This window comes from Carcharhinus amblyrhynchos, chromosome 14 (assembly GCF_965287045.1).
Source record: "Carcharhinus amblyrhynchos chromosome 14, sCarAmb.v2.hapA, whole genome shotgun sequence".
NCBI classification, from domain to species: Eukaryota; Metazoa; Chordata; class Chondrichthyes; order Carcharhiniformes; family Carcharhinidae; genus Carcharhinus; species Carcharhinus amblyrhynchos.
In genome coordinates, this window is record NC_137337.1 from 52,070,552 (window position 1) to 52,097,894 (window position 27,343).

The 27,343-nt window shown below is 42.2% G+C and overlaps 1 protein-coding gene across 5 annotated transcripts in view; it reads right to left on the reverse strand.

The window, feature by feature from the left end:
* Positions 1 to 27,343, reverse strand: part of npas3 (neuronal PAS domain protein 3) — a 1,239,764-nt gene that overhangs the window by 992,061 nt on the left and 220,360 nt on the right. For 2 of the 5 annotated variants that reach the window (XR_013888570.1, XR_013888569.1), the window contains 2 exons: positions 11,339 to 11,415; positions 1,642 to 2,874 (listed from right to left, as the gene is read on the reverse strand). The exons of the other annotated variants lie outside the window; for them this stretch is intronic. The gene's annotated coding sequence lies outside the window, so the exon portion shown is untranslated. Of the gene's footprint in view, positions 1 to 1,641; positions 2,875 to 11,338; positions 11,416 to 27,343 lie in introns of those variants that run through there. 5 annotated transcript variants of the gene reach the window in all.

Sequence of the window (27,343 nt, forward strand, 5' to 3'; positions counted from 1 at the left end):
CTATGAGCAAGATTAAATACAATTAATACATGCTGAATCTTTTATAACAAGTTACAGAAAATGCTTAATCATTCATATATTAATAGAACTGTCACTAACTTAAAATTGTAAAAACAAAATAAATATCTACGCTTTGGAGGCAGAGGGACCTCATGGCTCTCACAGTCAATGTTGTATGTAATTAACGCACACCTCACTTCATTTGCGCTTTCTTTACATACATATCACTTCAGTCATACTGGTAGTAAAAACACTACATGGACAGAAATCAACAGAATGTGGCAATCCTGCACCAACAAAATGTGTTGAGGGCTACACTCAGAACCCAGGCGGGAACCATTTGTCCCTTGGGTCACAGGTTGTCCATTGCTGCCGTAGAGTTTTTATTAGAACTGAGAGGAGGGAGAATGTGTTAGAACTGTAGAAATTACAACAAAAGTAGTAACTTTAAGAACAAAAGACAAATGACCTGGTGTGAGAGACAGAGGCAGTGTTTTGCATTTGAGGCAATACAGGTATTGGATTTATTTAAAAAACGTAGGGTTTAAGATAGAGGACAAAAGATAAAAATCTAATGTTGCCAAACTCAACACGGAAGCCTAAGGCCTACAACATGTCCAACTAGAAGATCAGATGCTGCTCCTCCAACTTGCACTGGGTTTCACTGGAGCACTGTAGCAGGCTAAGGATGGTATGACAGCAAGATGCTAAGTTAAAATGGTGCATAGCAGGAAGGTTGGGAGTCATGCAGACTGAACAAAGGTGTTCCACAAAGCGGTCACCCAGAGCTTAGATTCCCCAATGTAGAGGAGACTGCATTGTGAGCAATGAATACAATAACCAAATAAAAGGGAAAATAAGTGAAATATTGCTTAATCTGAAAGGAGGATTTGGGGCCTTGAATGGTGAGAAATAAGCAGGTAAAGGGGCATGAATTACATCTTCTGCAATTACTTTGCACTGGAAACCATCCAATACTCCAATTTAAATTGAAGAATTTGGATGGTTCTTACTGTCTTAGCAGAGAGAGAGTTCAAAGAATTAAAACAACTTTAACGCAAATAGTACTGTAACTATAGTGCTGACACCTCTTCCATGCCCCTGCCCCCTACTAGACTCTCCAATTACCCTCCCACCCACCAACTGGACCCCCGATTAATCCCACAACCTCATCTGCCTTCCCAACTAATCACCCGACTCCACCCAACTCATCTAAATATCCAACTGACTACCTTCCTCCTGATCCATTATACCCAACTCACCCCACCCCCTGAACTCTCTGACCCATGTTACCTCCTCCCTTACTGACACACTTAACTTCTCCCTAGGCTTCTCAAAGTGGCTGGGGCTTTAAGCTTACCTGCTTCCAGTAGCTAGTGTCATAAAAAAAAACATGACTTTACGCACTCCCCCCACCCCGAAATGCACTTATCTCACCAGCACCATGTCAGGAGAGATGTGCAGCTTGCACTAAGCTAAGTATACAGAAGCAGAGTGGCAATTTGACTGTGATTGCCTTTTCTTAAAAGTTTTGGCCCATTAATATTTAAAGGATGGTGCTGCAATGATCAGCTTCCGAGAACAACATATAGTACTCTTCCAGTCTTTATTTCACAATTCTCTCCACTACTTGAGGAGCTCTCTTTGCATCTTTACGTTTAACTTAATGTATAAATCATGGAGATCCATCACACCAAAGAAATCGAACTTCAGTTTTACCAGCAAATGCCAATTCCACATTCTCCTGAGAATTAACAGAAATAGTTCCAGTTATTTGCAGACGAATCAGTTAAAATATCACTTCAAATTAATGTGTTATAATTGGTTTTACTAAAATAATACAGCTTCCAGATATTACAGTTCACAATATCATAAAAATTGATGAACAATCTTACTCAAGTGGTAAAGGAAAAGCACATCACCAAATCTCTGAAGCACCAGCATGCATCACACAGATCACAAACAAAAAAAGTTGTTCATATAAAAGCAAAAATTACATCCCCAGAATCTCTACAGTTTGATATGGATAAAAGGTACTTAATTTGTAATCTGTTTTAAATTAAGCACCCACTCATTAAACTAGCTTAAAACCATTGGTTGATCTTCATTAGTTTAACAGCCTGCACATGAATTAGTTAATATGAAGAAGATCTTGTAACCATATTCTTCAGGTGCATTTGAAGTGAACACATTCTTTTTCTCTCTAGCATCTGCATTTCATGTTTCCTACATTTCAAATGCATTTGGTGTCCAAAGATATTAATGAAATAGTCTTTGATTCATGGACAGATGCAGTCTTCGTATTGTTCCAGTACATCCTTTCTTGTGGTTATAACCATTTCAGAGGACTGTGACTACGCACAACAAATCCTTTGGCAAGGAAAAACCATCATGAAAGACACTGCCCAGAGAACAAAGTAACGGTGTACTCCTAAGCAAGACTAGACTTCTCTAGTGTACACATACAAGCTAGAAAGTCTGTAAAATCAACTAAGGCCTGCATCAGCTGGAAGAGATGTTTTTGTTGGAAAATATACTTATGTTTAATGAAGGTATTAAGAATATTCATGTTAGTGTAAAGTCAAGAAGAACCAAGGTACAGGTTGACACATGCCTTATAAATTGTGGTACTAGGTTTAAATACTGTTGGCAGAAATTCTAGTCAATCTGTTTACCAAATTAATGTGAAATTAGCAAGTATTTCAGAATGCTGCCATTTAGAATGCAAGTCTTTAAAATGTGTTTTGGGTGGGTATCTTGGGCATGCATTGAGTTCTCTTGCAGCTGAGATGACCCCAAACTACAATCTTATCCTATGAAGAATCCTCCTAGTGCAGAGCACTCCTAATGCTCAGCAGCCAGTATTTTGTAAATCTGTGAACAAAACAAAATGGCATAATTTTAGTGCACAAGTCCGATGAGAAAAAGAGCAAATATTTGTAAATATATCTTACTTTAAATGTTTTATAGTGGTACAGTTTTTGAAATACTAAACAGACTGTAGCACTGCAAACATTGCACAAAACATAATCCAAAAATTATGCATGTGACAGTTCATATTTACTGCCTAAGATTTTATTGGCAAAAGGTACAATAGATACATTGGCTTTACAGTACAGTAATATATTTCTAGGTGAATTAAGATAATTAAATTTCACTTATGTCTCCAGCGTATCTCTTTTGCCTTCATCACATCGGGGGAAACCTATTTTAGGTCAATAGCTGAGTCTCTAGGTGTGAACTAAACCCACTGCCACTAGGATATTCCAAGTATCTCCCTCCACCCCCCATCCCCCACTCCCCACCTCAAAGAGGCAACACATTGTTTAAGGGACTGGCCCAAATTACAGCTCTGAAATAGAAATTTGAAGCCAGGGTTTCCCCATATAGAGGCAAGTGCTTGTTTTCATCTGCTAAGCACGACAAAAAATGACCCCATTAGTAAAGTTGGAAAAGAAAAGGAAGCAAATGGCTCACTTATCATTCAATCCATGTTTCGAGTCAATGTGAAGCTACAGCCAACAAAACTAATTAAACTGAGATACATTTTGAGGATATTTGACTATAAACCAAAATAAATAACAATATTACAAGCCAGTACAGGTCATCCATTCATTCAGTACTGAAAGAGGTTATAAAGATAGAGATTCCTTTAAAGGCAGATTTTTGGAGATCTGGAGCCAATGTGCAGCTACTGTGCCATCAATTGGGTGGCACAGTGGTTAGCACTGCTGCTTCACAGCTCCAGAGGCCTGGGTTCGATTCTCGGCTTGGGTCACTGTCTGTGTGGGGTTTGCCCCTTCTCCCCATATCTGTGTGGTTTTTCTCCGGGTCTTCTGGTTTCCGCCCACAGTCCAAAGATGTGAGGGTTAGGTGCATTGGCCATGCTAAATTGCCCCTTAGTGTCCCAGGATGCGTAAATTAGACGGATTAGCGGGGTAAAATATATGGGGTTATGGGGATAGTGGGATTGTTGTCAATGCAGCTTCGATGGGCCGAATGGCCTCCTTCTGCACTGTAGGGTTTTTATAGTTTCTCTGGTAAGTTAGCAAGGACTGAGTGTGCATAAAGCGTGAGTTTGTTGTAATTTAGAAAAAGATGCAGATTGCAAAATCTTAGATGAAGTAGAAGATAGTAGATGGAAAACCAGTCAGAAATGCAGTGGAGAAATCATGGGTATAGATGATAATGATAAGAAGAATGGTTTTGAGAGACCGGTTGAGGTAAGGGAAAGGCACCGAAATGGAAGTGTCCTTGTCACAGAGAAGATGTCAGGTTGGAAGGTCTTGACCCTCTATTATTGCAGGATAAGAAGTTAACAACCAGATCTACTGGTTAAGTGTACTAATCACTCACTAAGCACTTTGAAACTCGGAAATATCGGTCATTTGCCAATACAAAATCTTTAGAGCTTTGGGAGATAAAAATATGTTTCATCACTTCTGAATTTTTAAAAATGATTTCCTTCAAACAATTTTTATTTCTCCTTCCCTATCTATTTATTGAAAAATAATCAATATTGTAACTTGAATCAATGCCTGGGATAAATTTGTTCATGTTTTCAAGCAAAACATAATGGCCCAAAATTTATAGTAAAAATAATTGCAAGACCATCACTGCTCGTGTTATTATGAAGCAAATCAAACAATAACTTGCAGCTCCTGCATGAGTGCAATTAAAAACTGAGGTCTGGACATTTCTATCTGAGTCATCTTGCTCTGCTTGTGGCAACTACTCTGCCACAAGTTCTGCTACAGTGGTATCCCACCAACAGGATTGGCATTAAAATACATGAAGGACATGAAGTAATGGTACTTACCCATGAGCTATGTCAGAAGAAGTAATGGCTAGTCCCTTCAAGTGTAATTGAATTTTTAATTGCATGCTACTTTTGATTACTACCAAATAGCCTCTCCAGCATATTTTTGTTCCTTTATTTTATTTTAATTTGTTTTGGAAATTTTTTTTAATTACTTTTTCTCCTTTGTCTTACTATGCCTTTTATCTCTCTCTCTCTCTTTATCAAATTAAATTTTATATTAAATTAAATAACCTAAATAACACTTCCTGGTTTAAAAGCTGCATTGATTGGTAAAGATTCTTCATTCTGATTGACGGAGGAAGCTAACACAGATTTCAAATCTCCTACAAAGAGAACCATGATGAAATGGATTGCTAATTATCATAAGTTGTTGCATAAAACCCCCTCAAAAAGTCTATAAGCAGCTGTAAGTGCAATAACCAGTCAGCACTGGTGAGTCTAATGATGTACAGGTTAGGTGGATTGGCCATGTTAAATTGCACATTAGTGCCCAAGGTGTCTAGATTAAGGGGATTAGCAAGGTAAATTTATGGGATTACAGGGATAGGGCAGGGGTGGGGGCTAGATAAGATAGTCTTGTCGGAGAGTCAGTGCATACTTGATAGGCCAAATAGCCTCCTTCTGCACTGCACTGTAGGAATTTTATGATTTGCTACAGAGTATGAAATCATCAGCAACACATGATGCAGTGAAAGAACTGTGATTTTTTTTAACAATATACTTGTTGAAATAACACATATTGATTAACATATGAAAGGGATGAACAGATTTTTCAGACTCATAGAGTCATAGAGGTTTACATCATGGAAACAGGCCCTTCAGCCCAACTTGTCCATGCCGCCCTTTTGATAAAACCCTAAGCTAATCACAATTGCCCGCATTTGGTCCATATCCCTCTATACCCATTGTACCATGTAACTATCTAAATGCTTTTTAAAAGATAAAATTGTACTAGCCTCTATTACTACCTCTGGCAGCTTATTCCAGACACTCATCACCCTCTGGACACTTTTGTATCTCTACCCTCTCACCTTAAACATATGCCCTCTAGTTTTAACTCCCCTATCTTTGGGAAAAGATATTGACTATCTACCTTGTCTATGCCCTTCATTATTTTATAAACCTCTATAAGGTTACCCCTCAGCCTTCTACACTCCAGAGAAAAATGTCCCACACTATTCAGCCTCTCCTTACAACTCAATCCACCAAGTCCCGGTAGCATCCTAGTAAATATTTTCTGCACTCTTTCTAGTTTAATAATATCCTTTCTATAATAGGGTGATCAGAATTGCACACAGTATTCCAAGTTGGCCTTACCAATGTCTTGTACAACTTTAACGAGATATCCCAACTCCTGTATTCAATGTTCTGACCAATGAAACCAAGCATGCCGAATGCCTTCTTCACCTGTGACTCCAATTTCAGGGAGCTATGAACATGTAGCCCTAGATCTCTTTGTTCTGTAACTCTCCTCAGCGCCCTACCATTAACTGAGTAAGTCCTGCCCTGGTTCAATCTACCAAAATGCATCACCTCGCATTTGTCAAAATTAAAAGGGAAAAGGCAAAAGGCGGGGAATTATAGGCCGGTTAGTTTAACGTCTGTGGTAGGTAAAATGTTAGAATCTGTCATTAAGGAGGAAATTGCGAGGCATCTTGAAGGGAATTGCTTGATAGAGCAGACGCAGCACGGTTTCATTAAAGGGAAGTCGTGTCTGACAAATTTACTGGAGTTCTATGATGATGTGTCTAGGGCGGTGGATAGAGGAGAGCCGGTGGATGTGGTCTTTCTAGATTTTCAGAAGGCGTTTGACAAAGTACCTCACAAGAGGTTATTGCAGAAGGTCAAGGGACATGGAGTTGGGGGTAGGGTGTTAGCGTGGATAGAGGATTGGTTGTCAAATAGGAGGCAGAGAGTGGGGATCAACGGGTGCTATTCGGATTGGCGGATGGTGACTAGTGGAGTGCCCCAGGGGTCGGTGCTGGGGTCTCAGCTTTTTACCATTTATATAGATGATCTGGAGGAGGGAACCGAGTGTAGGGTGTCGAAATTTGCTGATGACACCAAGATTGGGGGAGCGGCAAATTGTACGGAGGGTGTGGAGAGTCTGCAGAAGGATCTAGATAGGCTGGGCGAATGGGCCAGGAAATGGCAAATGGAATTTAATGTTGGCAAGTGTGAGGTGGTCCACTTTGGTAGGAATAATGGTAGGAAGGACTATTACTTACGGGGCGAAAAACTGCAGCAGGCGATGGTGCAGAGGGACCTCAGGGTCCTTGTGCATGAGTCGCAAAAACCCAGCTTGCAGGTGCAGCAGGTGGTCAGGAAGGCGAATGGGATGCTGGCCTTCGTAGCGAGGGGGATTGAATATAAAAGTAGGGAGGTCTTGCTGCAGCTGTATAGGGCATTGGTGAGGCCGCAGCTGGAGTACTGTGTGCAGTTTTGGGCGCCGCACCTGCGCAAAGATATTTTGGCCTTGGAGGGAGTGCAGAGGAGGTTTACTAGGCTGATACCGGAGTTGAGGGGGTTGAGCTATGAGGAGAGGCTGAATAAACTGGGCTTGTACTCGTTAGAGTTTAGAAGAATGAGGGGAGATCTCATTGAGACGTATAAGATGATGAATGGGATGGATAGGATAGAGGTGGAGAGACTCTTCCCGCTCAAAAAAGACAGTAGGACTAGGGGGCACAGCCTCAAGATAAAAGGGGGGCGGTTTAGAACGGAGTTGAGGAGGAACTTCTTCACTCAAAGGGTGGTGAATCTCTGGAATTCTCTGCCCATTGAAGTGGTGGAGGCTGCCTCACTAAATATTTTTAAGACGCGGGTTGATGGGTTTTTGATAAGAGAGGGGATTAAGGGTTATGGGGAGAGGGCGGGAAAGTGGAACTGAGCAGCGACAGATCAGCCATGATCTTATTGAATGGCGGGACAGGCTCGAAGGGCTAGATGGCCTACTCCTGCTCCTATTTCTTATGTTCTTATGTTCTTAAACTCTATCTGCCATTCATCAGCCCACTGGCCTGCTGCAATTGGAGATAACCTTCTTCACTGTCCACCATGCCAATAATCTTGGTGTCATTTGCAAACTCATTAACCACTAGGACAACTGCTGTGCATGGGTGCCATCAGTAACCTAAAGGATAATCAATGGTTCACAAAATTGCAGAAGCCCAGAATTGCAGCAAGTCGAGTATCTGGAGTATGTTCCATTTGTTAGACCTTATCCTATACCCCTTACTCAAAAAATGTTTGATCTGCAAATTGTTGGAAGTGTGAAATTGTAATGGTGTGACACAAGGAAATGGGATTCACTCTACTCATTTCTAGAACAAAGGATTTAACTTAAAAAGAAAGGTTGAATAGGTTGGGCCTATATCCATTTGAGTTTAGAAGAATGAGAGGTGATTTTATTGAAACGTAAGATTCTAATAGACCTTGGTAGGGTGGATACCAGATAATTTTTCTTATAAAGGAGATTTAGAGTTTTCCTCAAAAAAGATTGAAGGCTTGGTCATTGAATTTATTCAAGGCTGAGTTAGGTAATTTTTTGATTAACAAGAGAATGAAGGGATATTGAGGGGGGAGAGACATGAAAGTGGAGCTGAGATCACAACCAGATCAGTGATTATCTTGTCAAATGGCAGAGCAAGCTCAAAGTACTGAATAACCTATTCCAGCTCCTGAGTCCTATGGCCTTATTTTCCAATGTGACATCAGGAACCTTAATGCCTAATGGGCAATACTCAGCCTCACTAAATGAAAAGATTTATGGATTGCGAAAGATACAAGAATGACAGAGAAGGAGAATAGGATGAATTAAAGTCAAATCAAAAACAGAAAGATAAAGAAAGAGAAATGAAATTGGATACAAGAAAGAAAGAGCAGGAAGGAAAAAGTGGAAAATGTTATATATTTAAGATGTCAAGTCTTTTGAATCTCCAAGAACAATTTACGGCTTGCAAGAATCAAACTCCATAATTCCAACCATTTTCTTTTTGGGCCAGAGAGGTTGAATGATGTTGCAAAGATATTATAAATCTTATTGTTAAAATAATTCTTATACTGTCAAGCATCAGCTATAAATTGTTGCTTGGTAATTAATGTACAAATGCTGCAATTTCTTGAAATTCATGGGGAAACTGACAGCAAGCTGTTGTTTTCTCAAGTCCAACAGAGGAGCGGCACAAATCATCCAGCAATTTGAGTTAATTCACAAGGAATTGCTTCCTAACCACAAATTGATGGATTATTTACACATTTAATAATGGCATACACACTGAACACATTATTTTTGTCAGAAAATTTTGGCCAATGTGTTTTCCTGAACCTAGGTCAGATTCATTGTTTCTGAAGAGCTATCTAGGAATGATATTTCCCAAGAACTATTATAATACTTTGCAGAAAAGTAAGTCTTGTAAACACAACTGATAATATTAATTGTCTCATTTTCTCACTTTCCGTGCCCACTAGCCTCGAGATTCAACGGATCATCCTTTGTCATTTCCAGGGCGAATGCCATCACCTAACATATCTTTTGCTCCTTTGCCATTTCAAGATTCTAAAGGGACAGTTTCCTTTGCAAAACCTTTGATCCCTGTTTAATAATCGCCAACATCATCCCCTTTCTCATGACTTCTACACAATGAGGATATAACTGCTGTCTGTCCTTCAATTCAGGAATGACGTCTACTTAGGGTTGCATAGAATATACATAACCAGTGAAAGCTAATGTTCCTTTATGACAAAGAGCTGTATCCTAATTAAGAAGTGAAAGCTGGATGGCTTTCAATTAATTGGACTTTGAGTTATTAACATTAAAATCATAAAGGAAGGGTAGCATGCAGTACAATGTTATTATGAGTAGATTATGATAAACATGCTCTAGAGTCCAGAGTCACAGGTAGGCCAGACCATGTAAGGATGGCAGATTCACAAAGGTATTTGTGAATCAAATGGGTTTCGTGAATCAGATGAATTTCATGACAATCATTACTGAGACTAACTTCATATTCCAGATTTATTAATCAAATTTAAATTCCACCAGATACTGAAGTAGAATTTGGGCGGCACGGTAGCACAGTGGTCAGCACTGCTGCTTCACAGCTCCAGGGACCTGGGTTTGATTCCCGGCTTGGGTCACTGTCTGTGTGGAGTTTGCACATTCTGCTCGTGTCTCCGTGGGTTTCCTCCGGGTGTTCCGGTTTCCTCCCACAGTCCAAAGATGTGCAGGTTAGGTTGATTGGCCATGCTAAAATTGCCTCTTAGTGTCCTGTGATGCGTAGGTAAGAGGGATTAGTGGGTAAAATATGTAGGGATATGGGGGTGGGGCCTGGGTGGGATTGTGGTCGGTGCAGACTCGATGGGCCGAATGACCTCTTTCTGTACTGTAGGGTTTCTATGATTCTATGCTTTTATGAGAACATGTATGTTATATGCCAGGACAACAGTACTATCAACAGATGATGGAATGAATCTCAGCTAGGGAAAAATCATGATAGGTGAAGATGGATGTGGTGCATCTTTGTGCAGAAAGACCACTAACGGATCAACATCAGACAATTGGCTACAAAATGAGAACAGTACAGTAATGGACGAATACAATAATGAGATCTATGACCAGCAAACTTAACCCTGCTTTTAGTCATATAAGGATTATGTACCTCGAACGCCAACTGCTTCATGGATCTCTACTTCCATGCAGCAATCAGGAAATACCACAGAAACAGCTTTCAATTGAGCTGTTACAGCTTTGCATAGCCAGAAAGGGTGCATTATGAGGTGATGTGAGCACACCATGGGAGGATTAAATTCATGATGTGGATATGCCGGCGTTGGACTGGGGTAAACACAGTAAAAAGTCTGACAACACCAGGTTTTAGTCCAACCGATTTATTTGATAGTAAACTCACTAGCTTTCGAGGGGATTCCCTCTTCTTCAGGTGAATGGAGAGTTCTGGCCTCAGACAGAGCATATAAAGCACAGACGCAGTAATCTCTAAACTGTCTGTGCTTTATATGCTCTGTCTGAGGCCAGAACTCTCCATTCACCTGAAGAGGGAATCCCCTCGAAAGCTAGTGAGTTTACTATCAAATAAATCGGTTGGACTAAAACCTGGTGTTTCAGACTTTTTACTAGGATTAAGTTCATGCAGCTTTCTGGAAGCAGAGAATGGACCACACAGTAATTGATTATGATGTGCCACAGGAAGCTTTGATTGGACCCATCGGAGTTGCTTTTGATGCATAAAGGATGCTGATACTTTCCATTCCCAAAGATCTTCCGGGTCCCAATATTAAGCTGTTACTAGTTATAGAAAATTTCACAGCAGTAATTACATAATAAATTTGAGATGTTGGGGCAATCAAGCATGTTCCCTCATCTGTCAGTAAAGACTCTCCCAAATGTTTGATACTTCTGGCCAAGTTATGAGAATGTACTGAGAAATTAATGGTTTTCTCACTGTTCAGAACATTATTTGCTGGCTGCAAACAACTCCTCACGAGAGCATTCCTCACCTTTTGATGCCTTGCCACTGTCTTAAAAGACGTATCCATCTGAATGAATGAAGCAGAGCTGAATGAACACAACTCCTCTGTGAAAATAAAAAGAACATGCAGTCCCATGAAATTACCTTGGTGATGCACATGGGGAGTCAAGACGAAGGTGAAGTGATAAACAACTGGACCAGGGCCAAAGGTAACCATGATTTTGGAGCCCAAGAGGGAAGGTGAACATAAGTTTAAAGCTGAGGGGAGAGCAGAAAAGTACAGGAAGAATGGAAACTGGACAAGGTTGAAGGAAGGAAGACTTGGCAGGGGACAGAAAGGGTGGGGAGAAGTCTTACTCAAGATTGGAGGCATCATTTACCATCATAATTCTTCAGATCTTTTGTGTTTTAGCCATTATCAAATAAGCACAATCTTCATTTTCTTTTCCCAGATTGTGAGAGACTTAGCAACTTCCTGATTCACAAATTTCAATCCTGCTCCAAACAATGATCCAAGACTAGCACTAGGGTTTCTATACAAAAGTACAATCCTGATAAATATGCTGCAACAAATCAGTCAATCCATGCAGCTAGATATAAAGCATCCTTTGATTACCTAGGATACAATCCTCTGAAGCATTGTAATGAACCTTTGAAAGTGAAAACCAGAAAAGATCACATGTCTGATGTCCATTTGTTTTCCCAATAGGAATATGCAGCACTGATTTTTTACCTCATTTTCGGGTTACTGGCTGCCCAGTGTATGCGTAACTATGAGAAGGTGGGTGAGGAGATTAATCTCCCCTCCCTCCAGTCGGGTTACAGGCTACTCTGTGTGTGTGTGTGTGTGTGTGTGTGTGTGTGTGTGTGTGTGTGTGTGTGTGTGTGTGTGTGTGTAATTAATTGGGCGGAGGTGGGTGAGGGGATTAATCCCCAGCCCCCTCCGAAGTGGATGAGAGGGTTAGTCCCCATCTCTCTACTCAATCGGGAAATGGGCTGCCCGGTGTACGTGTGTAACTGGGAGGATGTGGGTAACAAGATTAATCCTCCCACTCCCTCCAATCAGGTTATGGGCTGCTCAGTGTGTGCATGTGTGTGTGTGTGTGTGTGTGTAAGTGGAAAGGCGTGGAAGATTAATCCCTCTTCCCTCCCATCATGTTTGTGTGTGTGTGTGTGTGTTGGTGTGTGTGTGTTGGTGTGTGAGAGGGTTAATCCCTGCCACTCCAGTCAATTAGGATATGGGCTTCCTGGTGTGTGTGTGTAACTGGGAGAAGGTGGCTGAGAGGATTTATCCCCCCCTCCCTCCCTCTGATCGGGTTACAGGCTGCCTAGTGTCTGTGTGTAACTGAGAGGAGTTGGATGAGAGGGTTAATCCTCCCTCCCTCCAATCAGATTATAGGCTGCTGTGTGTGTGTGTGTGTGCATGTGTGTGTGTGTGTGTGTGTGTGTGTGCGCGCGCGTACGTGTGCATGTGTATATAACTAGGAGGAGGTGCGTGAGAGGGTTTGCATAAGATCAACCCAGAAATTATAGCAATTTTGGCATAAAACTGCTGGTAAAGAATTGGTTTAGAGAGAACAGTGAAGCATGAACTAGTAGAGTATTATCTCAAGCAGAGAAAAAGACCCCAGAAAGGGAAGCAGAGGAGAGCAGCTGCCTCATTAGTAAGCTTTAAAGGTTTAGGTTGGGGTTTGAGGGAGGCTGGGGTGAGACACAGACAAAGCAAGTGCTTCAAGCAGGACCTGCACTGGAAAAGATGAGTTGATGGCAGGGTCCACTGAAGGAAAACTTGAAAATGAGCATTTAAAATAAATTAAATCAAAAAAACATAAATATGAACATCAATAATCAATTTGTTTGAGAAGAATCCATTTTTAGAAAAACAAAATACCATCAGAACTGGAAAGTCACATTAGAAATGAGCTCTACACTACCAATGTTATGATGGCCATGCAGGATCGTCATCAGATCTCCCCATGGGCCTCAAAGAGTACAAGCTCTCCAATTAGTGGCATGGTGGCACAGTGATTAGTTCTATTGCCTCACAGCGCCAGCGACCTGGTTCAATTCCAGCCTCAAGTAACCGCCTGTGTGGAGTTTGAATGTTCTCCCAGTGTCTGCGTGGATTTCCTCTGGGTGCTCTAGTTTCCTCCTACACGCTAAAGATGTGCGGATTAGGTTGATTGGCCATGCCAAATGGACCCTTAGTGTCAGGGAGATTCGCAGGGTAAATATATGGGGTTACAGGGATAGGGCCTGGGTGGGTTTGTTGTGGGTGCATGCTTGATAGGCCAAATGGCCTCTTTTGTGCACTGTAGGGATCCTATGATTTTATGATTCTACGTGGAAGCTCACCAAATAGGAAAGGGATAGCGAGGGGCTTAAAACCGGGTTGACAGTCTAAAGACTCCAGAGCTGAACTTGTACACTGTAGCTGCTGAGCGGCACTTAATGCATATTTTAAATAAAGATGATGGTGATAGAGGACTGGCCTTGGTGAGATTATTAAATTAGTGACAAGGAGTAAAATGAGTTTTTTTCTTCCCTCCAGACAGCAAATCCTCTGGTAAGAAAAATGCCTCTCTTTTGATAAATGGGAAGCATCTGATGCAAGCATAGCAAATTGGGCCCAAGAGGCAGAGTGCATTTGTTATTTGTTTCAAAACAACAATATTGAGGGAGACAAGAAACAGAAAGTGGTCGTGTTGACAGCAGGTGGGGTCCCAACCTTCGGTGTAATAAAAAGCCTGACCTACCTGGATGCCCCTGACTCCAAAACTTTTAATGAATTGGTGGACCTGGTTAAAAGCTATTATGCCTTGAAACCTTCCACAATGCTCCGGTGATACGGCTTTAACACGGCAGGATGAACCGCTGGGGAATCTGTCACTGAAATTTCTGACCAGGCTGCAAAAACTGGCAGAGCGCTATGAATTCAGGCCAGAGTTGAACAACATTTTGCAAGATAGGCTGGTCTGTGGAGTTAATAATGTGACAGTCCAAAAAAACGGCAGAACCCTATTTACATAGAACATAGAACATAGAACATTACAGCGCAGAACAGGCCCTTCGGCCCACGATGTTGCGCCGACCAGTTACAAAAACAATGACCCACTAGCCTATACCAATCCCTTTTCGTCCATAAACCTATCCAGAGATCTCTTAAACGCCCCCAAACTAGACGCATTTACAACTGCAGCAGGCAGGGCATTCCAATCCCTCACCACCCGCTGGGTAAAGAACCTACCCCTGACATCCGTCCTGTAGCTACCCCCCCTTAATTTAAAGCCATTTAGATCTAAAGAGGGCCACTGCAATAACACTATCATTGGAGCACACACAGAAAGGAGCTCAAGAACTACAGGGGACACCAGGCAGCAGTGTCTTCCCATTGAGGGAGCCCTCATTACCCACCATGGGGATGGCTATTGCCAGTGTTGAGCCATGACTAGAGGCCAGCCCTAAGCTTGTCCTCCCAGGTAATGAGGACACATATTCCAAGGTAGAAGTAGACGAGACCGGCACCCCAATGGAAGCAAGATCTCAAGAAGAACTGGCATCAGTGGCTTCAGAAGTGAATATGTTCAATTCGCTTCACACCCACTAATCCAGTCATGCCTCCAATTGATCCCAGCCTGATTGCCAAGTAGTGGAAAAGACCCTCCTAAGATGGGGGTGATGGGGAAGAAACGAACTTGAGGGGCGACGGATGTTATGATGGACACAGGGGATCATCAATTGATTTCCCTATGGGCCTAGTAGAGTACAAGCTCACTATTAGGCTCATGGAGGCTGACCGAATAGGGAAGGGGCAGTGGGGAGTATTAATACCAGCTGGCTCCATTCATTCTGGCAGTCAAGGGACTCTGGGCTTGACCTGTAAACTGTAACTGCCAAGTGGTATTTTATGCAAGTTGTAAAGAAAGGATGATGGTGCAGAAGATTGGCCTCGCAGAGATTATTAGAACGAACTAAAGGCTAAAGCTTGCAGTTGCTGGCAACCTTTAAAAAAAACATAGATCTGGGTCTATCTGAAGCAACATTTTAAGATATTTAAATTAATGAATTGATTCAATCACCAATTTACTGATAAATTATTGCAGTTTGACAAGTTGTAGAGAAAAGCCACGGAAGAGAAGGAATAGGCTAGATGTTAGGCAATTCTTCCTTTCCCAGAAGGTAGCGAACGTTCCAAACACATTGTTGGCTACACACCTCCAAAAAGAAGCTGGGCCTGTACTTGACTGGCACAGGGGTCACATCATAGTTTATTACATAACAGAAGTTTTATAGATTTTATCTCCCCTCTCCGGTTCTGGATTTTTTTTTCTATTTTTACCTCTTAGTCAGGAGATTACATGGCTAATGGAAACAGGAATGTCTAGTCATAATGCCCCAGGCATTATGACTGTGATGCAGGTTTGATAGACTAGCTAGTGTTCTCCTGTTAAGAACATAAGAGCAAGGAGTAGAAGTAGAGAATTCAGCCCTTCAAGCCTGCTCCATGATTCAATACCATCATGGTTGATCTTATCTTGGCCTCAGCTTCACTTTCCTGCCCAGCCTGCATAATGCTTCAACCCATTACTAATTAAAAACCTATCTATCTCCTCTTTAAATTTATTCAAAGTCCTCGAACCCACCATGCTCTGAGGTAGTGAATTCTGCAGATTTGTGACACTTTGATAGAAGTAATTTCTGCCCATCTCTGTCTTAAATCTGCTACCTGTTCTACTCAGGGTAGGTGTGGAGAGGACCTTTCCTCTTGTGGGGTAATCTGCAAAGAGGTCATAGCCTTATCCTAAAAATGTTATTTTGATTGAGTCATGTTTTGGAGTTTTGAACCTAGCTTACCTGCCAATTTTTACACTCAGTGCACCGACCAATGAACACAAGCATGCCATATGCCTTCTTGACTACCTTATTCACCTACACTGCAACTTCAGTGATCAATGGACATGTACGCCCAGATCGCTCTGCCTGTCAATACTCCTAACCATTTATTGTATCATTCCTACATGCATTGGACCTTCCAAAATGCATTACCTCACATTTGTCCAGATTTAACTCCATCTGCCATTTCTCCACCCAAGTCTTCAATCAGTCTATGTCTTGCTGTATCCTCTGACAATCCTCTTCACTATCCGCAACTCCACCAATTTGTGTGTCATCTGCGAACATGCTAATCAGGCCAGCTACATTTCCTCCAAATCATTTATATATACTACGAACAACAAGGTCCCAGAACTGATCCCTGTGTGGCATTTCTAGTCACAGCCTTCCATTCAGTAAAGCACTCCTCCACCACCACTCTCTGTCTCCTATGCCCAAGTTTGTTCTGTATCCATCTTGCCAGCTCTCCTCTGATCCTGTGTGACTTCACCTTTCATACCAGTCTTCCATGAGGTACCTTGTCAAAGGATTTACTGAAGTCCATGTGTGCAACATGCACTGCCTTTTCCTCATCTATCATCTTTGTCACATCCTCAAAAAACATGATCAAGTTAGTGAAACCCTCCCCTTCACAAAACCATGCTGTCTATCACTAATAAGTCCATTTGTTTCCAAATGTGAAAAAATCCTGTCCCTAAGAATCTTTTCCAATTATTTCCCCACCACTGATGTAAGGCTCACTGGCCTATAATTTCCTGGATTATCCCTGCTACCCTTAAACAATGGAACAACATTGGCTATTCTCCAATCCTCTGGAACTTAACCTGTAGCCAATGAGGAAACAAAGATTTCTGTCAAGGCCCCAGCAATTTCCACCTTTGTCTCTCTCAGTATCCTGCGGTAGATCCCATCAAGCCCTGGGGACTTATCTACTTTAATGCTTTTTAAGACGCTCAACACCTCCTCCTTTTTGATATCGACATGACCCAGAGTATCTGCACATCCTACCCTAGACTCCTCATCCACCAAGTCCTTCTCTTTGGTGAATACTGAGGTAAAGTATTCATTTAGTATCACGCCCATTTCCTCTGGTTCCACGTACAGATTTCCTCCTCTATCCTTAAATGGACCAACCCTTTCCCTGGCTACCTTCTCACTCTTTACTTACGCATAAAATGTCTTAGGATTTTCCTTAATCATGCTTGCCATGGACTTTTCATGACTCCTTTTAGGCCTCCTAACTCCTTCCTTAAGTTCCTTCCTACTTTGTTTATATTCTTCAAGGGTTTTTGATATTCTTATATTTTTATTTTTTTTTATATTCTTCTTCCAAGCCTTTTAGACCTTGCAAGTGTTTTCTTTTTCTTTTTGACAAGGCTTATAGTATCCCTTGTTATCAAGGGTTCCTGATACTTACCACACTTATCCTTCATCCTCAAAGGTACATGCTTATCCTGAATTCCAATCAGCTGACATTTAAAAGACTCCCACATGTCAGATGTTGATTTACACTCAAACAGTCTCCCTCGATCTACACTCTCCAGGCCCTGCCTAATGTTGTTGTAGTTAGTCTTCCAACAATTTAACACCTTCGCCCAAGAGCCACTCTTGTCCTTATCTACAAGCACCTTAAAACTTACGGAACTACTTTGAAGAACTGCTCAGCAATGTCCTGGGATTGCACTGTTACAACCATGGTGAACTTCCTTTGAGTCAGATATGACTCCAATCATTGAAAGATTTTTCTTCTGATCCCATCCACTACTGATTTCATTTTTTGCTGGGCCTTATGGTGTCATACTTGCAAGGACTGTCTTATCTCTCCTCAGGAAGAGGGAAGAGATAAAGAGAAAAGATACAGCAACACAGTATTCAGCCTCCTCAACCAATGTCTAAACTATTACTCCAGAATGCCAAAACTCTCCCCCACCAAGACAATAATAGCAATGTGTATTTCACTATATCACTCTTCAAGTTCTTTCTTGCTTGGTGAAGAGAAATGATCCCTCAGCAGCTATCCATCTACATTTCTTAAAACAGTGGCAGTGCGTATTGACATAAAGGAATCATGGCAGTTAGCTGGATGATAGACTTTAAATTGTATTTTTCTCTATCTATAAGCATGGCCCACACCCCACTGCCCGCACACACTCTTAACACAATCTACACTCATAGACCACCTTCAATGTAAAAACAAAAATCTTGAGGCATCTTACAAACAAACAGACCTCATTTAAGGCAGAACCCCCTTTCTGTTAATGAAGGAGACAGCTTTGGGGGTAAAAAGCCTTTTGGGCATGAATAATGCCCTGCACTTTGGGGATCTCCAGACCAACCGTAAAAGGGTTTATGTTGCTATTTTTTCTTTCTTGTGCCAAGCGATCTATTCATTTAACTGGACCAATGAGGCAAATGTTATCTACGCAGTGAAATTGTATGACTAGGTCGGTAGATATGGCTAAGGTCTTTTGCTGCTGTGTCAAAACATTCACTTCAGTGGTTTCCTTTATAGCCACTGACAAATCCATCCCTATCCAAACAATGGTTTCTAGCTTAGCCTGTGCCTCTAGGTTACTCATTCAGTGACATTACCACTAAGCCACAATTTCTCCATAACAGAATTCTGAGGTGGCCATTTCACAATCGTGCTACACTTGGGAGACTCAGTACAATCACTTCAATCACTAAGAGGAAAATAGATGTGTAAGGAGGTATATAAGGATGTATATTTACAATCAATGAAAATCAACCAAAATGACAGTAGTAGGGCTAAATTTGTGCTTACCCCAGTCCATCGCCAGCATCTCTACATCATGAATTAACAAACCAGAGAGGAACATATGTAGCATAGAAATAAATTATAGTCAATCAGTGTTTTCATTAACACAAATATTGTCAGGTTGAAAACTGTCCCATGTGGCTTGAGATATTTCTGCTTTTGCAATTTTTGTTTCAAGGTGAATAGATCAAGGCCTTCATTTGCTCCCTTGGAAATGTTCTTACACAAAATTCTTTAGGCAAGATTTTCACCTCCTAAAATGACTCAAATCATACCTTACCAGATTATACATTAGAGCCAGAGAAACGTTACAGCACAGAAAGAGGGTTTTCAGCCCATTCTGGTTGTGCCAGACAAATAGAAAGAAAAGCTTCCCATTCTAATCCTACTTTCTAGCACCTGCTCCACGTATTGCAGATTACAGCACCTGAGATGCCTTTTAAATGAGAAGAGAGTTTCTGCCTCCACCACCAAACTAGGCAGGAAATTTTGCACACCCTCTGGGTGAAAAAGATTTTTCTTCATTGCTCATTCAGACATACAGACACAATGGCTGAAGGGCCTCTTTCTGTGCTGTAAACTATTCTGTGAATTTCTTTGAAATCAAGCCTTTCTAACCTAACCTTGTAACTAAAATGCCCCATTCCCAGAACGATTCTGGTAAATCTCCATGGCCACCTCTCAAGAACTTTCACATTCTTCCGCAAGTACAGTGACCAGAAGTATACTTAATAGTCTAGTTGGGGCCTAACCAGAGCTTCACAAAGGTTCAGCATAATTTCCCTGCTAGAAACATAGAAAATAGAAGCAAGAGTAGGCCATTTGGCCCTTCAAACCTGCTCCGATCATTCTGATCATGGCTGATCATCAAACTTAATATCCTGATCCTGTCTTCCCATCATATCCCTTGATCCCTTTAGCCCCAAGAGCTACGTCTAATTTCTTCCTGAAATCACAGAACCTTTTAGTCTCAACTACTTCTGTGAATTCTACAGATTCACCATCTCTGGGTGAAGAAATTTCTCCTCACTTCAGTTCTAAAAGATTTATCCTTATCCTCAAACTATGATCCTAGTTCTGGACTCCCCTACCATTGGGAACCTTCTTTCTGAATCTATCCTGTCTAATCCTGTTAGAATTTTAGATTCTGAACTCCAATGAATATAATAGAAACATAAAAAATAGGAGATAGGAACAGGAGGATGCAATTTGGCCCTTCGAGCCTGCTCCACCATTCATTACGATTATAGCTGATCATCCAACTCAATAGCCTAATCCTGCTTTTTCCCCATAACCTCTGATCCCATTTTGCCCCACGTGCTATATCCAACCACCTTTTGAATGCATTCAACTACTTCCAGTGGTAATGAATTTCATAGGCTCACCACTCCTTGGGTGAAAAAATTCCACCCAAGAGGCTGGCATCAGCATAGTAAGCGGGCCATTGCTCATGTGCGGATCTGTCAGTCAGGAGATCAGCGCATGCCCACTGGCACCTCCCCTGCCTACATCACCAGCCACCTGATGGCTTTCCCGGCCCCCTGCCCCAATTGCCAGTCCCCCATGGCCAGCCCAATACTACTTATGGCCAGCCAGACCCCCCTTTCCTCCCTCTCCCGCCGATCCTTAATACAAAGTGCGCAGCGGTCCCCCACCCCACCACTACCAATCGGCCCCAGCACCAGTAGGCCCTGCCCCTCAGGCCCCACAACTTGGAATTGCCCAGTGCCAGGGTGCCCAGTGGGCAGTGCCAGGTTGGCACAGTCCAAAAGGCACCTCCCAGCCTCCCGGGGGGGGGGGTCTCAATGTTCTCTGCCCCACCAGCGAGGTGATCATACCTGGTTCCCATTGATAAGGATCAACTTTAATCCCCATTGGTGGTATCTTCTCCCAGCTGGGTGGGAAACATTAGTGATCTTGGGCGATACCATCCTGGACTCACTAATGATATGGAAAATGAGATTTCCATATGGTAATTAGGCTTGCCAATTAGTGGTCATCCGGCAGGAAGGCAGCCAAATAGATAAGCGAAGGGTGGGCAGTGCACCCAATCTGGCTTCTAGGGGACAGAGGGGGTCAGATTGTGAACTGGAAGTCGGTCACAGCCACCCATTTAAAAGTACATTGGCAGGGTTTGGTGGCAGCTGCAGCAGAACCATTTGTTTGGAGGCAAAAGTTTTTATCAAGAAGATTATTAAATCTATTGACTAATTGAGGCAGTGGTATGTAAAAGATTGTTTTTTACATTTTGCTTACTATTGTGCCAGAAGTGTAGTTTCAGGACACTTGCCAAGGAGCGCACCTGTCCCATTCTGCTTCTGAGTAACAAATGTTCACAAGAAGACAATAATTATGCCTTTAAGGCCACCGTACGGCTCAAAGAATGTAGGAAGGAGCTGTGGAGGGGTCCAGACTAAGGACGGCACTGCGGTTTGATGATGACTCTCTGCAAGTCCTTCCCAAGCTGTGAATGATTGGCAGTAGGTCCCAATGACAGGAAGAGGGTGTAACATAAGGGTTTGACATAGAAAAGATTCAAGTGAAGCTGGATACAGTATGCCCACACTGTGGTGCAAAAGGCACACTCATGACCTGAGCCTGATGGACTTGTTTAAGGTTTACTTAGATAGACACATGAACGAAACAGGGATGGAGGGTTATAGGAGAAGGTTTTAAATAAGGATCAGAGCCTTGGGACGTTCCTGGCAATCAACTGTTACTTGTGTTGATGTTTTTCTCTTTTACTCCGCAGGTGCGTCGGTCCACCTTGTTGTCTAACGAGGGGCATGCAAACAGTGGGTCGTGCATGGGCTGCTCTTGGATGTTTCGGGAGTAGCTTAGTACTTCGCGTCGTTTATGTATGCTTAAAACTGGACCAGCAGATGGGCACCATGACAGCTCAGTGACTATCACTGTTAGCTGTGCAGATACATGGATTTGGGCCAGTGTCTGTGGGAGTTTGCGCATTCTCCCTGTGGTTGCGTAGGTTTCCTCCGGGTACTCCGGTTTCCTCCCACACCCCAAAGATGTGCTCTTAGGCTGATTGGTCCCTAAATTATTCTCCCCTTAATCTGGTTTCCAATGGGGGTACCGTAAGCATAGACATGAGTCAAGGGGGGGAGGAGGAAAAACACATTGTTAAGATGGCGGCGCGGGCTCGTTGGGCTGAAGGGCCTGTTTCCGGTGCTGTGTTGTTCTTTGTTCTTTATTAGAAAAATACATGTATAGAGACAAGCATGGAACAGCTCCTACCTTGTGTCTTATACAGTATAAATGCACATAGATATGAATAGTTAATGATTACTTACTGTCAAACTATAAAAGATTTAGAGACCTACCAAACTACACACTATGGCTGGAATTCTCCCAAAAACATTCTGACTGGAATTCTCCCAAAAATATTTTAAGTGACAGATTTGCTTGAAAACTGGAGTAATTCATGCTGGTATTTTCAGTGGGAGTTCAGAGAAGAATCTCCCACACTGTGCACTGCAGAGACCATCTATGTGAATATCATTAAAATTTCAGGAGCCTATTCCAGCTGGGGAGGCCAATATCAGTTGAGTGGGCTACTGCGCACGCATTGATCTAGCAGTACTGATATTGGTGCATGCATAGTAGCCTCACACTGCCACCACACTGCTGGCCAGCTCTGCGATTCCCGCAGTGCTGGCTCTCCGCTCCACCCCCCGCCCCATGGCCCAGTTGCTGGCCCTCGGCCCAGCTTCAACCCTCCTTCCCGACCCACCCTGATCTCCAGCCCCCCACCAAATCCCCTCAACAGTTACCTCCCCCTGTAGTCCCACGCCACTCCTGCATTGTTGGCACCCCAGCAGGCTGAACGTTCCCCCACCCCGGCTTAGCCCGCCCTGATCACTGGCCTCCCTCCTCTCCCCACTGATCACCCCCTAGGCCCTGCACACCATCAGACCTTCCTCTAAATGTCTCACCCCCAGCACTATCCCATGCCTGGTGGGCAGTATTAAGGTGCCCCCTGGGCATTGGCACTTTGTCCTTTGGGCAGTGCTGGGGGCCCAGGCTGGCAGTGCCAAGATGCCAATGTCCAGGAGGCACCTTCCCCCACTGCTCAACGCTCTGGGGGGGTCCCTGATTTCCCCCCGTCACTTCAGTGGAATCGAGCTGCTAGCTCCCTGGATGTGGGGAGCTACTGTAAACCATGCTGGAGTGCTGGTGGGAGAGGCTAGCGGGCTGGAGATTTCAGTCCCAGACCTGCTAATTACATTTAAGTATTATTTAAATGAGGCCTTGAATGCGTAATTCAGTTCTGCACCTACTTCCGGCACAGAAATGACAGCGGCAGAAATCTGGCGCTGGGAGAGAGATGCTTGGGGCAGGATGTCCAGCGCAAATCACGCCTTTCCAGCTCCACTGAAATCTCTTGGGAAAATCACCCCCAACATCTTACAACATTGTGACATCTTTCTGAATAACCTAGAACCTCACAGAAGCTGGAAAAGAAACTTGGAAGATTGAAAAGAGCACCATTTTGGCATGACGAAAAGCATCAGAAGTAAAGGTGCAGAACAAGATCGCCAGAGGAAAGCTGCATAGCAGGATTGGCAGCAGAGAGCAGAAATAAACTCCATGTTACAGAGAAGACTCTGCTGAATTCCATGGAAGTCCAGCTTCAATATCCTGAATGTGCAGTCAGAAGATCTAGCAGGGATGAGCTAAAGAACTTAAGTTTTTGCTTAGAACAAGTTTACAAGTCGTTTAAGTCAACTGAAGTAAGAATTGTTGTCTTAAAATGCACCTTAAGCAGCCCGAGTCAGCACCTGACTGAGGGGTGGCTCAGCTCGCTCCAATGGGAAAAATATATAATTAAATAAATATCACCAGTTAAAAAACACAGCCAAAACCAGAGATCAATGGTTCCACAATCTGAAAATAAGTTGATATATTGCGAGGAAGACTCAGGTCAATCTAGGGAGTTGCTGCTGAAAAATTTTAAAACAAAATTTCAAGTGCCAAGCCTGCCAAAATCGTCAAGTGCAGGAAACCTCGTTGAGAGGAAGCATAACAGCAGTGCACCTTGGACTTCTGAACACCATTTAAATAGCCATGGATCAAATATGTAGCTTACCATACCAGCGTGGACTCATCCAAAGCCCAGACCAGTCATAAAAGTGGGGAAATTGGAGAGAGACTCATGAGATACATGATTGGTTTAGGTCTAGATAACAAGACAAAAGTTGAACAGGTTAACAATCTGCTTTATTCAGTTGGTCCAATAACCGCCAATATAATAGCTAGATAAGGAATGAATGAATCCTCAGCAAAGTTTAATGAAATTTTAAAATCATGTGACACATCTTATCTTGAGCAGTAACAAGGTTTTTGAAAGAGTAAAGAGTAAAGTTAACAAACATGTCCCATAGCCAAGAGACCCTGTTGATTCCTTCATTAACGAGTTGTACATATGGTTTAAGGTTGTGACTACAGGGTCCTGAAGTCTGAGTTAATCAGGTACAGAATTGCTGTTGGAGTGGCAGATGATACATTCTCAGACATGTTTCAAGTTAAGGAATATTTGACCACTGAAAAGAGCATTCAGATTGTCAAACTATCTGTTTACAGCACAGATGCAAAGGCAAGTCATGGCACTGAACAACCCCTCACTGTACATTTAGTAAAACAGCAGAGTAGCAGAGACACACCCTGCCTTACCAAAAGACTGTTCTGCTAAAGTCAGCTGTAGTCCCATTACAGCCTAAATTAAATCAAAATCCGCCTTTGCAACACATCCTCATATCTGGATTAACCTTCTCTCACCGTGTTTCCCATGTATCCATCAAAATGGCATGGGTAATATGAAGTCTCAGTCTACTGACCTATTAACAAGCTTAATAGCTTGTTCATTTGTTTTTCAGAAGCATGTAAACATATGAATTAGGAGCAGGAGTCGACCAATTGGCCCAATGGACCTGTTCAATAAGAACATGATTGGTCTGATTGCGGCTTCAACTCTATATTTAGCCTACTCCCAAAAGCCCTCAGCTCCCTTGTTAGTTGAGAATCTATCTATCTCTGTCTTAGAAATGTTCAATAAGCCTGCCTCCATAGCTTTATGGGGAAGTGAGTTCCAAGATTCATGACACTAAGAAAAACATTTCTTCTCATCTCCATCTAAAATGGGAGTCCCTTTATTTTTAAACTGTCTCCTCTAATTCTTTCCCACAAAGAGAAACGTACTTTCAGCATCCACCCTGTCAAAGCTTAGTCTGTCAAACCTTTCCTCATAATTCCCCATCCAAGGCACCAGCCAAGCGAATCTCCTTTGAACTGCTCCTAATGCATTTATATCCTTTCATAAATAGGGAGACCAGATCCATAAACAGTACTCCAGATGTTTTCTCATCAATGTCCTGTACAGCTGCAGTGAAAATGCCCAACTTTTTACTCCAGCCACCTTGCAATAAATTAAAAAATTCCATTTGTCTTCCTAAACACTTGCTGTATCTCCATATTAATGTTTTGTGATTCATGTACCTCAGAGTTCTGCAATCTCTCTCCATTTAAATGGCAAGCTGCTTTTCTATGCGTTCTGTCAAAAGGGACAAGTTCACATTTTCCCACACTATACGCCATCTACAGTTTGCCCATTCTATGTCCCTTTTGCAGATTCAAAGAACAGTACAGCACATGAACAGTTCCTTCAGCCTACCAAGTTCGTGCCAACACAGATGTCTCTCTAATCTAATTTTTTCTTGCCTGTATGTGGTCCATATCCCTCTAATTCCTGCCTATTCATGTATCTATCCAGATACCTCTTGAACATTTTCATAGAATCTGCTTCCACCACTTTCTCCAGCAGCACATTCCAGGCATTCACCACCCTCTGTGTGAAAAACTTGCCCCTTCCATCTCTTTTAATCTTTCCCCCCTCTCCCATTCAAACTATGCCCCCGAGTAATTTGCCCTTTGACCCTGGGAAAAAGACTCTGGCCAACCACTCTATTCAAGTCTGTCATAATCTTGTAAATCTCTATCAGGCTCCCCCATTATCCTCCGAAGCCACAACAAAAACAATCCAAGTTTTGTTCAACCTTTCTTTGTAGTCCAAATCCTCCAAACCAGGCAACATCCTGGTAAATCTCTTCTGCTTCCTTTCCAATGTACCAATATCCTTCCGGTAGTGTGGCAACCAGAATTGTATACAATACTCCAAACACGGCTTAACCAAACTCTTATACAGCTACAATATGATTTTCCAATTCCTATACTCAATGCCCCAACTGATGAAGGCCAGCATGTAATATGCTTTCTTGACCACCTTGTGTACCTGAGTTGCCACCTTTGGGCAACTGTGAATCTACGTGCCTAGATCCCTCTGTATGCTAATACTTCTAAGGGCACTACCATTTACTATATACTTTCCTTCTGCAGTCAACCTTCCAAATCACATCACTTCATATTTGTCCAGGTTAAATTCCATCTGTCATCTTTCAGCTCAGGTCTCCAGCTGATTTATATCCTGCTGTACCTTCTGACAATCCTCCTCACTATCAACTACTTTCATCTATCATCTGCAAATTTACTAATCTGGCCACCTACATTTTCCTCCAAAGCATTGATATTATTACAAACAACAGAGTCCTCAGCACCGATCCTTGTGGAACACTGCTTGTCAAAGACCTCCAGTTATAAAAGTACCCTTCCATTGCTACTCTCTGCTTTCTACGCCCAAGCCAGTTTTGTATACATCTTAACAGCTCGCCTCAGATTCCATATAATGTCACCTTCTGCATCAGCCTGCCAGGAGAAATCTTATCGAAGGCTTTACTAAAGTTCATGTATACAACATCTACTGCGCTGCCCTGGTCAATTTTTTTTGTCACTTCCTCAAAGATTCCTTATGCCCTCTTCACAACTTAGTTTAGTATCTTTGTGTCATCAAAATTTTAGCAAACACTTTTTCAGTCACTTCATGCAAGTCATTGTAAATGTAAATTATAAATTTAGGAAATAAGTTGTAAGATGTAAATTGAAACAGTTGAGGCCCAGCATTGATCCCTGTGGCATTCCACTTATCACATCTTGCCTACCAAAAAATTACTCTGCTTTCTGTCAGCTAATTAATCCTCTATCAATGCTAATAATCTACACCATTAGCTCTTATTCTGACTAGTAACCTTTGATGTAACACATTGTCAAATGCCTTCTGGAAAACTAATTATAGCACATCCACATGTTCCCTTTATCCACATTGTGCATTGCATGTAACTTCCTCAAAAACTCTGATAAATTAAACTTGTTTTCCCTTTCACAAAACCATACTGACATTGCCTGGTTGCACTGAGATTTTCTAAATTCCCTGCTTTATCTTCTTAATAATAGATT